This window comes from Ranitomeya variabilis, chromosome 1 (assembly GCF_051348905.1).
Source record: "Ranitomeya variabilis isolate aRanVar5 chromosome 1, aRanVar5.hap1, whole genome shotgun sequence".
Classification (NCBI taxonomy): domain Eukaryota; kingdom Metazoa; phylum Chordata; class Amphibia; order Anura; family Dendrobatidae; genus Ranitomeya; species Ranitomeya variabilis.
This window is the reverse complement of record NC_135232.1, coordinates 1,162,185,319-1,162,197,668: the sequence shown is the minus strand read 5'-3', so window position 1 is coordinate 1,162,197,668 and position 12,350 is coordinate 1,162,185,319. Positions and strand designations below refer to the sequence as shown.

Below are 12,350 nucleotides of genomic sequence, written 5' to 3'. Positions count from 1 at the left end.
TCCTCAGGCCAAACCCATCACCTGAGACTGCATGTGAGACCTCCTGTGATGAGACCTCCTGTGGTGAGACCTCCTGTGGTGAGACCCCCTGTGGCGAGACCTCCTGTGGTGAGACCCCCTGTGGCGAGACCTCCTGTGGCGAGACCTCCTGTGGTGAGACCCCCTGTGGTGAGACCCCCTGTGGTGAGACCCCCTGTGGTGAGACCCCCTGTGGTGAGACCTCCTGTGGCGAGACCTCCTGTGGTGAGACCTCCTGTGGTGAGACCCCCTGTGGTGAGACCCCCTGTGGTGAGACCCCCTGTGGTGAGACCTCCTGTGGTGAGACCTCCTGTGGTGAGACCTCCTGTGGTGACCGCTCCGCTCGGTCTACAATCCACATCCACACAATGTCTGGAGAACAATGGCTGGAGGCCTCTGAGACAGGAACGAGGGTTGTGGAATGACTGCTTTACCTGATCACCAATCTCCTGTCTGGCCTTATGTGTACATGAGATCTATTCTGCTCACCTTCCTCTGCTTACTGTCACTGAATGGAAACATCGATTCCTGAGGATGAACGGAGGAGCAAGAAGATCTCTAATAGAACACGACAATAATATCAATGTAACCGGTGCTCCGTGCTGGAAAAGTCTGCATCCCGTAGAGCCGTGGACTCCGCTCTACATACATTGGTACAATAGTCTTTAGAACAAGGCCAGCTCCTCACACGGGCCCTATTCTGCAGAACCGTGACCCTCACATCCGGGCCTCAATCTTCAGAGCCCTACCCCTCACATCCGGGCCCTATTGTTCACAACCCTACCCTTCACATCCGGGCCCTATTGTCCAGAATCCTACCCTTCACATCCGGGCCCTATTGTCCAGAATCCTACCCTTCACATCCGGGCCCTATTGTCCAGAATCCTACCCCTCACATCCGGGCCCTATTGTCCAGAATCCTACCCCTCACATCCGGGCCCTATTGTCCACAACCCTACCCCTCACATCCGGGCCCTATTGTCCACAACCCTACCCTTCACATCCGGGCCCTATTGTCCAGAACCCTACCACTCACATCCGGGCCCTATTGTCCAGAATCCTACTCCTCACATCTGGGCCCTATTGTCCAGAATCCTACCCCACACATCCGGGCCCTATTGTCCAGAATCCTACCCCTCACATCTGGGCCCTATTGTCCACAACCCTACCCCTCACATCCGGGCCCTATTGTCCACAACCCTACCCTTCACATCCGGGCCCTATTGTACACAACCCTACCCCTCATATCCGGGCCCTATTGTCCAGAATCCTACCCCTCACATCCGGGCCCTATTGTCCAGAACGCTACCCCTCACATCCGGGTCCTATTGTCCACAACCCTACCCCTCACATCCGGGCCCTATTGTCCAGAATCCTACCCCTCACATCCGGGCCCTATTCTGCAGGGCTCTGCCCCTCACATCCGGATCCTATTGTCCATAACCCTACCCCTCACATCCGGGCCCTATTGTCCACAACCCTACCATTCACATCCGGGCCCTATTGTCCAGAATCCTACCCCTCACATCCGGGCCCTATTGTCCAGAATCCTACCCCTCACATCCGGGCCCTATTCTGCAGGGGTCTGCCCCTCACATCCGGGCCCTATTGTCCAGAACCCTACCCCTCACATCCGGGCCCTATTGTCCAGAATCCTACCCCTCACATCCGGGCCCTATTGTCCAGAACCCTACCCCTCACATCTGGGCCCTATTGTCCACAACCCTACCCCTCACATCCGGGCTCTGTTGTCCAGAATCCTAACCCTCACATCCGGGCCCTATTGTCCAGAACCCTACCCCTAACATCCGGGCCCTATTGTCCACAACCCTACCCTTCACATCCGGGCCCTATTGTCCAGAATCCTACCCCTTCCATCCGGGTCCTATTGTCCAGAATCCTACCCCTTCCATCCAGGTCCTATTGTCCAAAACCCTACCCCTCACATCCGGGCCCTATTGTCCAGAATCCTACCCCTCACATCTGGGCCCTATTGTCCAGAACCCTACCCCTCACATCTGGGCCCTATTGTCCAGAATCCTACCCCTCACATCCGGGCCCTATTGTCCAGAATCCTACCCGTCACATCCGGGCCCTATTGTCCAGAATCCTACCCCTCACATCCGGGCCCTATTGTCCAGAATCCTACCCCTCACATCCGGGCCCTATTGTCCACAACCCTACCCTTCACATCCGGGCCCTATTGTCCAGAATCCTACCCCTTCCATCCGGGTCCTATTGTCCAGAATCCTACCCCTTCCATCCGGGTCCTATTGTCCAAAACCCTACCCCTCACATCCGGGCCCTATTGTCCAGAATCCTACCCCTCACATCTGGGCCCTATTGTCCAGAACCCTACCCCTCACATCCGGGCCCTATTGTCCACAACCCTACCCCTCACATCCGGGCCCTATTCTGCAGAGTCCTCTGCCGTTTTCTATACATCCCACTGCACACTCTGTACCTCACCTGATAACCTCTCTACCTCCCACTGCTGCCTGTACATCCACTGCACATCTCAATCTACCCCTCTGTTGTCTGTGCCTCCCCCGCACTGTCTGTGCCTCCCCCGCTGTTGTCTGTGCCTCCCCCGCAGCTGTTTCTTCCTCCCCCGCCCTGTATCTACCTCCCCGCTGCTGTCTGTGCCTCCCCCGCTGCTGTCTGTGCCTCCCCCGCACTGTCTGTGCCTCCCCCGCACTGTCTGTGCCTCCCCCGCACTGTCTGTGCCTCCCCCGCACTGTCTGTGCCTCCCTCGCACTGTCTGTGCCTCCCCTGCTGCTGTTTCTTCCTCCCCCGCCCTGTCTGTACCTCCCCCGCCCTGTCTGTACCTCCCCCGCACTGTCTGTACCTCCCCCGCTGCTGCCTGTACCTCCCCCGCTGCTGCCTGTACCTCCCCCGCTGCTGCCTGTACCTCCCCCTCACTGCCTGTACCTCCCCCGCACTGTCTGTACCTACCCCGCTGCTGACTGTACCTCCCCCGCTGCTGCCTGTACCTCCCCCGCACTGTCTGTACCTCCCCCGCTGCTGCCTGTACCTCCCCCGCTGCTGCCTGTACCTCCCCCGCTGCTGCCTGTACCTCCCCCGCACTGTCTGCACCTTCCCCCGCACTGTCTGCACCTTCCCCCGCACTGTCTGCACCTTCCCCCGCACTGTCTGCACCTTCCCCCGCACTGTCTGCACCTTCCCCCGCACTGTCTGTACCTTCCCCCGCACTGTCTGTACCTTCCCCCGCACTGTCTGTACCTTCCCCCGCACTGTCTGTACCTTCCCCCGCACTGTCTGTACCTTCCCCCGCACTGTCTGTACCTTCCCCCGCACTGTCTGTACCTTCCCCCGCACTGTCTGTACCTTCCCCCGCACTGTCTGTACCTTCCCCCGCACTGTCTGTACCTTCCCCCGCACTGTCTGTACCTTCCCCCGCACTGTCTGTACCTTCCCCCGCACTGTCTGTACCTTCCCCCGCACTGCCTGTACCTTCCCCCGCACTGCCTGTACCTCCTGCGCACTGTCTATCTCCCCATGGCCAGCTCCTACATCATTACCTGGCACTGATGGGCAGGATCACCACAGTATACAGTATATACAGGCAGGAAGGGACAGGATGCATGGAGTACACAGTCCCGGCCTCTGTACAGCGTGCAATAAAGCGACAGACACAGGTCATCTGTAGACCATAAAATAATGTGCAGATTGTGGTGTGAGTGGAGCGAGTGAGGCCATGTCTTGGCAGCGTTCATTGCAGATTGCAGTGTGAGCGGAGATTGTGGTGTGAGGGGAGGCTCCTAATAATGATGGGGGAGGGAGGCTCCTAATAATGATGGGGGAGGGAGGCTCCTAATAATGATGGGGAGGGGAGGCTCCTAATAATGGTGGGGGAGGGAGGCTCCTAATAATGATGGGGGAGGGAGGCTCCTAATAATGATGGGGGATGGGAGGCTCCTAATAATGATGGGGGAGGGAGGCTCCTAATAATGATGGGGGAGGGAGGCTCCTAATAATGATGGGGAGGGGAGGCTCCTAATAATGGTGGGGGAGGGAGGCTCCTAATAATGGTGGGGGAGGGAGGCTCCTAATAATGATGGGGGAGGGGAGGCTCCTAATAATGATGGGGGAGGGAGGCTCCTAATAATGATGGGGGAGGGAGGCTCCTAATAATGGGGAGGGAGGCTCCTAATAATGGTGGGGGAGGGAGGCTCCTAATAATGATGGGGGAGGGGAGGCTCCTAATAATGATGGGGGATGGGAGGCTCCTAATAATGGTGGGGGAGGGAGGCTCCTAATAATGATGGGGGAGGGAGGCTCCTAATAATGATGGGGAGGGAGGCTCCTAATAATGATGGGGGAGGGAGGCTCCTAATAATGATGGGGGAGGGAGGCTCCTAATAATGGTGGGGGAGGGAGGCTCCTAATAATGGTGGGGGAGGGAGGCTCCTAATAATGGTGGGGGAGGGAGGCTCCTAATAATGATGGGGGAGGGGAGGCTCCTAATAATGATGGGGGAGGGAGGCTCCTAATAATGATGGGGGAGAGAGGCTCCTAATAATGATGGGGGAGGGGAGGCTCCTAATAATGATGGGGGAGGGAGGCTCCTAATAATGATGGGGGAGGGAGGCTCCTAATAATGATGGGGAGGGAGGCTCCTAATAATGATGGGGGAGGGGAGGCTCCTAATAATGATGGGGGAGGGAGGCTCCTAATAATGATGGGGGAGGGGAGGCTCCTAATAATGATGGGGGAGGGAGGCTCCTAATAATGATGGGGAAGGGGAGGCTCCTAATAATGATGGGGGAGGGAGGCTCCTAATAATGGTGGGGGAGGGGAGGCTTCTAATAATGATGGGGGATGGGAGGCTCCTAATAATGATGGGGGAGGGGAGGCTCCTAATAATGATGGGGGAGGGAGGCTCCTAATAATGATGGGGGATGGGAGGCTCCTAATAATGATGGGGGAGGGAGGCTCCTAATAATGATGGGGGAGGGAGGCTCCTAATAATGATGGGGGATGGGAGGCTCCTAATAATGATGGGGGAGGGGAGGCTCCTAATAATGATGGGGAGGGGAGGCTCCTAATAATGATGGGGGAGGGGAGGCTCCTAATAATGGTGGGGGAGGGAGGCTCCTAATAATGATGGGGAGGGGAGGCTCCTAATAATGATGGGGGAGGGAGGCTCCTAATAATGATGGGGGAGGGAGGCTCCTAATAATGATGGGGGAGGGGAGGCTCCTAATAATGGTGGGGGAGGGAGGCTCCTAATAATGGTGGGGGAGGGAGGCTCCTAATAATGATGGGGGAGGGGAGGCTCCTAATAATGATGGGGGAGGGAGGCTCCTAATAATGATGGGGGAGGGAGGCTCCTAATAATGGTGGGGGAGGGAGGCTCCTAATAATGGTGGGGGAGGGAGGCTCCTAATAATGATGGGGGAGGGGAGGATCCTAATAATGATGGGGGAGGGAGGCTCCTAATAATGATGGGGGAGGGAGGCTCCTAATAATGATGGGGGAGGGAGGCTCCTAATAATGATGGGGGAGGGAGGCTCCTAATAATGATGGGGAAGGGGAGGCTCCTAATAATGATGGGGGAGGGAGGCTCCTAATAATGGTGGGGGAGGGAGGCTCCTAATAATGATGGGGGAGGGGAGGCTCCTAATAATGATGGGGGAGGGAGGCTCCTAATAATGATGGGGGAGGGGAGGCTTCTAATAATGATGGGGGATGGGAGGCTCCTAATAATGATGGGGGAGGGGAGGCTCCTAATAATGATGGGGGAGGGAGGCTCCTAATAATGATGGGGGATGGGAGGCTCCTAATAATGATGGGGGATGGGAGGCTCCTAATAATGATGGGGGAGGGGAGGCTCCTAATAATGATGGGGAAGGGGAGGCTCCTAATAATGGGGGAGGGAGGCTCCTAATAATGGTGGGGGAGGGGAGGCTTCTAATAATGATGGGGGATGGGAGGCTCCTAATAATGATGGGGGAGGGGAGGCTCCTAATAATGATGGGGGAGGGAGGCTCCTAATAATGATGGGGGATGGGAGGCTCCTAATAATGATGGGGGATGGGAGGCTCCTAATAATGATGGGGGAGGGAGGCTCCTAATAATGATGGGGGAGAGAGGCTCCTAATAATGATGGGGGATGGGAGGCTCCTAATAATGATGGGGGAGGGGAGGCTCCTAATAATGATGGGGAGGGGAGGCTCCTAATAATGATGGGGGAGGGGAGGCTCCTAATAATGGTGGGGGAGGGAGGCTCCTAATAATGATGGGGAGGGGAGGCTCCTAATAATGATGGGGGAGGGGAGGCTCCTAATAATGGTGGGGGAGGGAGGCTCCTAATAATGATGGGGGAGGGAGGCTCCTAATAATGATGGGGGAGGGAGGCTCCTAATAATGGTGGGGGAGGGGAGGCTCCTAATAATGATGGGGGAGGGGAGGCTCCTAATAATGATAGGGGAGGCTCTTAATGATGGGAGGGGAGGTTCCTAATGATGGAGGAGGGGAGGCACATAATAATGTTGGGGGAGGCTCCTAATAATGATGGGGGAGGGGAGGCTCCTAATAATGATGGGGAAGGGGAGGATCCTAATGATGGGGGAGGGAGGCTTCCAATAACGATGGGGAGGGAGGCTCCTAATGATGGGGGAGGGGAGGCTCCTAATGATGGGGAGGGAGGCTCCCAATAATGATGGGGGAGGAAGGGGGGCTCCTAATAATGATGAGGGAGGCTCCTAATAATGGTGGGGAGGGTCCTAATAATGATGGGGGAGGGTCCAAATAATGATGGGGGAGGGTCCAAATAATGATGGGGGAGGGGAGGCTCCTAATAATGATGGGGGATGGGAGGCTCCTAATAATTTGGGGGGATGGGATGCTCCTAATGGTGGGGAAGGGGAGGCTCCTACTAATGATGGGGAATGGGAGGCTCCTAATAGTGATGGGGAAAAGGAGGCTCTTAATAGTGAGGGAAGGGGAGGCTCCTAATAATGATGATGGGGAAGGGGAGGCTACTAATAATGGATCTTTGCGTCCGCTTCCTATACAGAAGGGCTCCTCTTTAAAGGGATTGGGGTTGTCAGGTATATTCTGTTTATACATTGATTCATACCCAGCATGGAGGGAGGTCTGAGAGCCGACTGTACCTAGGGACCCTGTGGGCCACCAGTGGACCCTTCACCCTGCCCGGCTCATATTGCCTCCCTTATATGAAGGCATACAACAAGTATCTGATAGATGAGCCTCGGTATAACTGATGGTCACGATTGTAGATCACTGGTGCATATGGACTAGTACCAGTAAATATATCTGGTGAGATGTAAAGCTGCACAACAGAGCCACAGCCCTCATGTGATCCTCCGCTCGTCGCTCTCATGTGATCCCCTCTCATCGCGCTTACATGATCCCCCCTCATCGCTCTCACGTGATCCCCCCTCATCGCTCTCACGTGATCCCCCCTCATCGCTCTCACGTGATCCCCCCTCATCGCTCTCACATGATCCCCCTCTCATTGCTCTCACATGATCCCCGCTCCTCTCATGTGATCCCCGTTCATCACTCACGTGATCCCCCCTCATCGTGCTCACATGATCCCCCCTCATTGCTCTCATGTGATCCTGTAATAATTATAGGGGATAACTCAGGAGACTCTTTGCGTGGAACAAGACAACTACAGGACACAGTTTTATAAGTGGTAAAGTCTATATTATCACATGGTGATTCAAACAGGTGCAGAGAGAAACTCAAGTCCACAACACTTGGTGCAAATATCAAATGCAGCTTAGCAGTCTATAGGAAACTTCAGAGCAAAATGCAATAAAGCAGAAAGTCTACGAAGCACAATCATTCTTGAGGATACTTGACACGAATAAATCCTTGACTTAGTCCAGACACAGATAGATATGCTTATTAGGCAGTTCAAATAATATCTTAGCTCAACCAGGGAGGCCTGGGTAATAGTCTCAGGTTATGGCAAAGCAACAGCTTACATGTCCAGCAAATGCAGATGAAGTAAACACGAGCAGCAGATGAAGGAGGATTACTGGAACTGGTGTATGCAGCAGGAACTCAGAGCAGAGTAGCAGGATAACCCCACAGGTTCACAGGAGCAGGTATATAGCCAGGGAGTCACCAGAGGTCAGGAGCTGGATGCAAGGCAGAATACTCTAGCACAGACTGAAGTCTGGGGTGGAGTTTTATAGCAGGAAGACACAGTGCACATGAGACCAAAGACGCCATCTTTGAAAAGGGCAGTAATGCACAAAAGGTAATAAAAAATGTTCAGAGTCCTGACAGATCCCACCATCATCGCTCTCATGTGATTCCCCCCTATCGCCCTCATGTGATTCTCCCCCCATCGCCCTCATGTGATTCTCCCCCCATCGCCCTCATGTGATTCCCCCCCATCGCCCTCATGTGATTGCCCCCATCGCCCTCATGTGATTGCCCCCATCGCCCTCATGTGATTGCCCCCATCGCCCTCATGTGATTGCCCCCATCGCCCTCATGTGATTGCCCCCATCGCCCTCATGTGATTGCCCCCATCGCCCTCATGTGATTGCCCCATCGCCCTCATGTGATTGCCCCCATCGCCCTCATGTGATTGCCCCTCATCGCTTTCACCTTATCCCGCCTCTTCACTCTCACATTAGTCTTCGCTCTCATATGTTCCCCCTCTTCGCTATCATGTGATCCCTCCATTCACTCTCGTGATCCCCTTCTTTGCTCTAATGTGATCTCCCTCATCACTCTCATATGATCCCCCTCTTCGCTCTCACATGATCCCCCCTCATCACTCTCACAAGATGCCATTTCATCGCTCTCACGTGATAACCACTCTTTGCCCTCACATGATCCCCCCTCATCGCTCTCATGTGATCCCCCTCATCACTCTCATGTGATCTCCCCTCTTAGCACTCGTGATCCCCCTCATCGCTCTCATGTGATCTCCCCTCATCGCTCTCATGTGATCCCCCCTCATCACTCTCATGTGATCTCCCCTCTTAGCACTCGTGATCCCCCTCATCGCTCTCATGTGATCCCCCCTCATCTCTCTCGTGTGATCCCGCCTCATCACTCTCATGATCCCCCCTCATCGCTCTCATGATCCCCCCTCATCGCTCTCATGATCCCCCCTCATCGCTCTCATGTGATCCCCCTCATCGCTCTCATGTGATCCCCCCTCATCGCTCTCATGTGATCCCCCCTCATCGCTCTCGTGATCCCCCCTCATCACTCTCATGTGATCCCCCTCATCGCTCTCACATGATCCCCCTCATCACTCTCACGTGATCCCCCCTCTTAGCACTCGTGATCCCCCTCATCGCTCTCATGTGATCTCCCCTCATCGCTCTCATGTGATCCCCCTCATCGCTCTCGTGTGATCCCCCCTCATCACTCTCGTGTGATTCCGCCTCATCGCTCTCATGATCCCCCTCATCGCTCTCATGTGATCCCCCCTCATCGCTCTCACGTGATCCCCCCTCATCGCTCTCACGTGATCCCCCCTCATCGCTCTCACGTGATCTCCCCTCATCGCTCTCACGTGATCTCCCCTCATCGCTCTCACGTGATCTCCCCTCATCGCTCTCACGTGATCTTCTCTCATCGCTCTCACGTGATCTCCCCTCATCGCTCTCACGTGATCTCCCCTCATCGCTCTCACGTGATCTCCCCTCATCGCTCTCACGTGATCTCCCCTCATCGCTCTCACGTGATCTCCCCTCATCGCTCTCACGTGATCTCCCCTCATCGCTCCCAAGTGATCCCCCTCATCGCTCTCATGTGATCTCCCCTCATCGCTCTCACGTGATCTCCCCTCATCGCTCTCACGTGATCTCCCCTCATCGCTCTCACGTGATCTCCCCTCATCGCTCTCACGTGATCTCCCCTCATCGCTCTCACGTGATCTCCCCTCATCGCTCTCACGTGATCTCCCCTCATCGCTCTCACGTGATCTCCCCTCATCGCTCTCACGTGATCTCCCCTCATCGCTCTCACGTGATCTCCCCTCATCGCTCTCACGTGATCTCCCCTCATCGCTCTCTCGTGATCTCCCCTCATCGCTCTCACGTGATCTCCCCTCATCGCTCTCACGTGATCTCCCCTCATCGCTCTCACGTGATCTCCCCTCATCGCTCTCACGTGATCTCCCCTCATCGCTCTCACGTGATCTCCCCTCATCGCTCTCACGTGATCTCCCCTCATCGCTCTCACGTGATCTCCCCTCATCGCTCTCACGTGATCTCCCCTCATCGCTCTCACGTGATCTCCCCTCATCGCTCTCACGTGATCTCCCCTCATCGCTCTCACGTGATCTCCCCTCATCGCTCTCACGTGATCTCCCCTCATCGCTCTCACGTGATCTCCCCTCATCGCTCTCACGTGATCTCCCCTCATCGCTCTCACGTGATCTCCCCTCATCGCTCTCACGTGATCTCCCCTCATCGCTCTCACGTGATCTCCCCTCATCGCTCTCACGTGATCTCCCCTCATCGCTCTCACGTGATCCCCCCTCATCGCTCTCACGTGATCTCCCCTCATCGCTCTCACGTGATCCCCCCTCATCGCTCTCACGTGATCTCCCCTCATCGCTCTCACGTGATCTCCCCTCATCGCTCTCACGTGATCTCCCCTCATCGCTCTCACGTGATCTCCCCTCATCGCTCCCAAGTGATCCCCCTCATCGCTCTCATGTGATCTCCCCTCATCGCTCTCACGTGATCTCCCCTCATCGCTCTCACGTGATCTCCCCTCATCGCTCTCACGTGATCCCCCCTCATCGCTCTCACGTGATCTCCCCTCATCGCTCTCACGTGATCTCCCCTCATCGCTCTCACGTGATCTCCCCTCATCGCTCTCACGTGATCTCCCCTCATCGCTCCCAAGTGATCCCCCTCATCGCTCTCATGTGATCTCCCCTCATCGCTCTCATGTGATCTCCCCTCATCGCTCTCACGTGATCTCCCCTCATCGCTCTCACGTGATCTCCCCTCATCGCTCTCACGTGATCTCCCCTCATCGCTCTCACGTGATCTCCCCTCATCGCTCTCACGTGATCTCCCCTCATCGCTCTCACGTGATCTCCCCTCATCGCTCTCACGTGATCTCCCCTCATCGCTCTCACGTGATCTCCCCTCATCGCTCTCACGTGATCTCCCCTCATCGCTCTCACGTGATCTCCCCTCATCGCTCTCACGTGATCTCCCCTCATCGCTCTCACGTGATCTCCCCTCATCGCTCTCACGTGATCTCCCCTCATCGCTCTCACGTGATCTCCCCTCATCGCTCTCACGTGATCTCCCCTCATCGCTCTCACGTGATCTCCCCTCATCGCTCTCACGTGATCTCCCCTCATCGCTCTCACGTGATCTCCCCTCATCGCTCTCACGTGATCTCCCCTCATCGCTCTCACGTGATCTCCCCTCATCGCTCTCACGTGATCTCCCCTCATCGCTCTCACGTGATCTCCCCTCATCGCTCTCACGTGATCTCCCCTCATCTCTCTCACGTGATCCCCCCTCATCGCTCTCACGTGATCTCCCCTCATCGCTCTCACGTGATCTCCCCTCATCGCTCTCACGTGATCTCCCCTCATCGCTCTCACGTGATCTCCCCTCATCGCTCTCACGTGATCTCCCCTCATCGCTCTCACGTGATCTCCCCTCATCGCTCTCACGTGATCTCCCCTCATCGCTCTCACGTGATCTCCCCTCATCGCTCTCACGTGATCTCCCCTCATCGCTCTCACGTGATCTCCCCCCATCTCTCTCTCACGTGATCTCCCCTCATCGTTCTCACGTGATCTCCCCTCATCGCTCTCACGTGATCTCCCCTCATCGCTCTCACGTGATCTCCCCTCATCGCTCTCACGTGATCTCCCCTCATCGCTCTCACGTGATCTCCCCTCATCGCTCTCATGTGATCCCCCCTCATCGCTCCCACGTGATCCCCCTCATCGCTCTCATGTGATCTCCCCTCATCGCTCTCACGTGATCTCCCCTCATCGCTCTCACGTGATCTCCCCTCATCGCTCTCACGTGATCTCCCCTCATCGCTCTCACGTGATCTCCCCTCATCGCTCTCATGTGATCCCCCCTCATCGCTCCCACGTGATCCCCCTCATCGCTCTCATGTGATCTCCCCTCATCGCTCTCATGTGATCCCCCCTCATCGCTCTCACGTGATCTCCCCTCATCGCTCTCACGTGATCTCCCCTCATCGCTCTCACGTGATCTCCCCTCATCGCTCTCACGTTATCTCCCCTCATCGCTCTCACGTGATCTCCCCTCATCGCTCTCACGTGATCTCCCCTCATCGCTCTCACGTGATCTCCCCCC

At 56.0% G+C, this 12,350-nt stretch overlaps 1 protein-coding gene across 1 annotated transcript in view; it reads left to right on the top strand.

Moving 5' to 3' along the window:
• LOC143793453 (transcription factor COE3-like) overlaps positions 1-12,350 on the top strand; it is a 224,458-nt gene that overhangs the window by 93,801 nt on the left and 118,307 nt on the right. The gene's annotated exons all lie outside the window — the stretch shown is intronic.